This window comes from Myotis brandtii, unplaced genomic scaffold (genome assembly GCF_000412655.1).
Source record: "Myotis brandtii unplaced genomic scaffold, ASM41265v1 scaffold479, whole genome shotgun sequence".
Taxonomy (NCBI): Eukaryota; Metazoa; Chordata; class Mammalia; order Chiroptera; family Vespertilionidae; genus Myotis; species Myotis brandtii.
This window is the reverse complement of record NW_005368305.1, coordinates 2,389,089-2,393,727: the sequence shown is the minus strand read 5'-3', so window position 1 is coordinate 2,393,727 and position 4,639 is coordinate 2,389,089. Positions and strand designations below refer to the sequence as shown.

The following is a 4,639-nucleotide window of genomic DNA, read 5'->3' as shown; positions in this document are numbered from 1 at the left end:
GGTTATTCTTTAAATATTTTTATTGATTTCATAGAGGGAGGGAGAGAGATAGAAACATCAATGATGAGAGAATAATTGATGGGCTGCCTCCTACATGCCCCCCACTAGCAATAGATTTCACAACCCCAGGCATGTGGCCTGACGAGGAATTGAACCAGGACTTCCTGGGTCATAGGTTGATGCTCAACCACTGAGCCACACCAATCAGGCTGTATTCTTTATTTTTAATGGTAATTGCTAAATGAATAAATACTTTACTTTTTTAAATGAACCTTAAGGACATTTGTTATGCTAAGTGAAATAAGCCAGACTTAAAGGGCAAATATGGTTATTAATTAAGAAGGAAGCAAAGGGAAGGCCAAATAATATGGGCATGCCATTTGTGTCAGAAAGCTGCAGTTTAACACTCTCCAGGTCTGTTCCCCGCAGATTCCTGAGGGAAGGGACTGGACAATCGACGCATGCCCGAAAGTTAGACAGAAACGCCTTTCACCTGTGACAACCCTGTGTGACCAATAAATAAGGGGATGGGTGGGTTGTGGGATGTGCACGTAGAACTCAGGGGCCTCTAGCGTCGCATGGAGAAGTCTTCCCAGAGGGAGGTGGATCCTCTGCTGCTGGGCACTCAGAGCTGTGCCTGACGCCTTCCCGCACCCTGAACCGGACGCCTCTCCACACCCTGAACCAGACGCCTCCCCACACCCTGAACCAGCCGCCTCCCCACACCCTGAACCAGACGCCTCCCCACACCCTGAACCAGGCGCCTCCCCACACCCTGAACGTGTAGAGGGCTTCCTTCTCCCAGGTGTGGATCGCCGGTCCCGGGTGAGGTAAGCACCCTGGCTGAAGGCCTTTTTGCATTCGCTGCATGTGTGGCCTCTGTTGATGGATGAGTCTGGAGCTGTTGTGGACCACCTTCCTGAACTCACCACACTGATAGGCCTCCTCTCCCCTGAGGATCCTCTGATGCTCGGTGAGGTGCGTTCTCTGGCTGAAGACTTTGCCACAGCCATTACATCTAACCTAAACCTGTACATATATGCAAGAGAGTGAGTAAAATATAGTATTTACCGCCACTTGAGCAGGAAATCATTTAGGCATTTGTAATTCTGGGAGTCAAGTTATGTGGCTGTGCTTTCTATTTTTGAGAAATAACTAGAGATAATAGGGTAATTTTAAATATATATTAGAATTTGTTCTTGATTTATTTATGTGTTCATACATTTACTTACTCAGTTATTTATCTATTTATCTTCCCCATAAAGATAGAATTTATGGGGGAAAAGAACACCCATTTTTTTCACCAATAGTAGTGAAATATCCATAATATAAATTCTACCTTTCTCTTCTTCATTTAAACCTTCATTTTATTTTCAGGAATATGTTGGTACATATTAGAGCGTTAAGAACTGAATTAGTGAGCTTAGAGAAAGTCTGTTTAAAACATTTAAAACTTTTTTTTCATATTGCACTTATTTTCCCTGTTTCAGACCTATGCTCATCAGCTATGCGATACTGGCCTTTGTTCCCCTCCCTGTGACTCCAGCCTTCTGCCTTCCATTCCAACCTGGTCATTCAATCCAAGCATGTCAAACTGACAGCCTGCAGGCTGCATGTCTCATTTATTTGGCCTCTGTTAGCCTTTGAGTTTGACATGCTCGGTATACACACTCCCAGACAAAACACATAATACCATGTTTAGAGGGAAATATGCTTTATGCATCATTCATTTAACCTGAAATGCTTTCTTCTTTCATAAATGAACTCCTTGTTGATCTCTGGGAAAGTGTCTTGCTCTCCAAAGTTTTGTTCTCCTGCCTTTACATTTGAAAGCATTGAACAACTATTTATTTTGCCTTGTATATCTGTAGGCAAAATCTGTTCCTCTTATATTACAGTTCCCCGAAAAGCCAAACGCTACTCACTCTTTAGAAAGTAAAGCAATATTTATTTCTGGTAAAGATTCTGTTTTCACATATCAAAAAATTATATATGTAAATGATAGTAGAAAATGTGGACTGCAATTTCTTTGGGGACATATTAAGGGATCAGTAGAAGAATGTTTATTATTTCATCTCGAAAGTGATTTCTTGAACTTTTAAAATTTATACAACAGCTATAAACAATAGATTGTGAATAAAACAGATTCAATTTCCATACCTGTAAAAGTGAAATATATCCCCCTCCCCTCCACAAGGCATACATATTTTCTCTGCTCAATTTCATTGAAAGCTAACTTTTTGTGAAGAAAGTAATGACCCAGAGTTATGATCTCAATAATATAAAACTTTGCAGGCAATTTTAGGTGAATGTTCTCCTATGTACATTTTATTGATTATATGTCTAATTTTCTGCAAATATTGATGATAATTAATAATTAATTTAATATTTTTTTGAAGAATATAATAAAACTAGAGGCCTGGTGCACAAAATTTGTGCATGGGGGGTGGTGTCCCTCAGCCCATCCAGCACCCTCTCCAACCTGGGACCCCTCAGGGGATGTCTGACTGCCGGTTTAGGCCCGATCCCTGTGGGGATCATGTCTTGCTCTCCAAGAGACACATTCCTCTCACAATCCGGGACTGCTGGCTCCCAACCGCTCACCTGCCTGCCTGCCAGATTGCCCCTAACCGCTTCTGCCTGCCAGCCTGATCACCCCCTAACCACTCCCCTGCCAGCCTGATCGACGCCTAACTGCTCCCCTGCTGGCTTGGTCACCCCCAACTACCCTCCCCTGCAGGCCTGATTTCCCCCAACTGCCCTCCCCTGCCAGCCATCTTGTGATGGCCATCTTGTGTGATGGCGTGATGGTCAATTTGAATATTACCTCTTTATTATATAGGATATCCATAGTTTCAAGCATGGCTTTTTGTTATTTCCTTTATACTTTCTTTTGCGTATATTCTCTTTGTGAACTTCCACAGATCTAATTAGGGAAGATATATAGACTATTCTATCATCTTGATGGGGGAGAGGTTTGCTTTCATTATCATCTGAAGTATGTATTCAATATACTATAAACAAATATCTACTATCAAAGCAAAGTATTTTTTCTGGAAACAATGTTCCTTTGATTTGATTTTGAAAATGGTCTTTATAACCTCTGCCCACTCTTCTGTTCAGTTAGTTTTAAATAATTCAAGAAAACTGCTTTCAATTTGTCCTGTATCGCGTAAAAATTTTCTCAGTTATTTTGATAGCAAATATGCATATTCAAGGGATTTTGTAGCACTTAACACATTGTATGCGGGAAACGTATTTATATGTTTTACGTTGACTGTAAGTAGTAGAGCCACCTGTTACTACCTGCAAACAATGTGTTCATTTCATATATATTCGTAATTGCATATTTGACAACAGAGAGATAGGTTTACTTTTCCTACTGGCTTAATATACCTTCCAATAGAAAGTTACGTTTATTCTACAATGATTTTTCTTAAATAGTATATTGTAACCTATATACATGCAAAGAATTTTATACATTTCAAAATCTTCCCCACAAATTATTATGCAGATAGTTGACCCTTCATGGATGAATTGAATGAATATGAGAATATAAGTAATAAAATAACCATTATCTAATCTACATGAAGACATGTGATCACTGATAAAAAATTGAATTCAATGTCCTCAGGGTAATTTGTGAGAAAGATTTTAAGATTTAGGTAAGAATGTTATGGCAATAGTGGTTTCATTTCAGGAGGGGTGGGAGGCATATATATTTTAGGTGCCTACAGGAGTCAGAGTTTGAGAACCATAAATTAATGAATGGTGCACATTTGTTTCTTAAATGAGAACATTGGATTTAAGAAGGTTGTGTGAAAGAATTTAATACAAGTAATTACTGGAAACCTTGAGATGATGATACACAAGTCCTAACAACTAACTTAATCTTTTTTTAAAAATTAATCTTTATTGTTGAGATTATTACAGATGCCCCTCTTTTTTCCTCCCATAGCCCCCCTCCACCTGGTTCCCACCCTACCCCACGCCCTCGCCACCCTATGGTCTGTGTCCATAGGTAATGTATACATGCATATAAGATCTTTGTCTAATCTCTTCCCGCACCCCCCACATTCCCTTCCCTCTGAGAATCGTCAGTCTGTTCCATTTCCATGCCCCTGATTCTATTCCATTCACCAGTTTATTCTGTTCATCAGATTTTTTATTCATATGATTTTTAGATTCACTTGCTGATAGATATGTATTTGTTGTTCATATTTTTTATCTTTACCTTTTTCTTCTTCCTCTTCTTAAAGAATACCCTTCAGCATTTCATATAATACTGGTTTGGTGTTGATGAACTCCTTTAGCTTTTTCTTATCTGTGAAGCTATTTATCTGACCTTCAATTCTAAATGATAGCTTTGCTGGGTTGAGTATTCTTGGTTGTAGGTTCTTGCTATTCATCACTTTGAATATTTCTTGCCACTCCCTTCTGGCCTGCATCATTTCTGTTGAGAAACCAGCTGGCAGTCATATGGGTACTCCCTTCTGTTTTTCTCTTGCTGCTTTTAAGATTCTCTCTTTGTCTTTTGCCCTTGGCATTTTAATTATGATGTGTCTTGGTGTGGTCCTCTTTGGATTCCTCTTGTTTGGGGTTCCCTGTACTTCCTAGACTTGTAAGTCTATTTCTTTCA

The 4,639-nt window shown here is 39.5% G+C and overlaps 1 long non-coding RNA gene across 1 annotated transcript in view; it reads right to left on the bottom strand.

Moving 5' to 3' along the window:
* Window positions 1–1,586: 1,586 nt before the first annotated feature.
* Window positions 1,587–4,639, bottom strand: part of LOC106727770 — a 23,627-nt gene continuing 20,574 nt past the window's right edge. The window contains exon 3 of the long non-coding RNA XR_001364020.1: window positions 1,587–1,657. This is a non-coding gene — a long non-coding RNA (uncharacterized LOC106727770). The remainder of the gene's footprint in view (window positions 1,658–4,639) is intronic.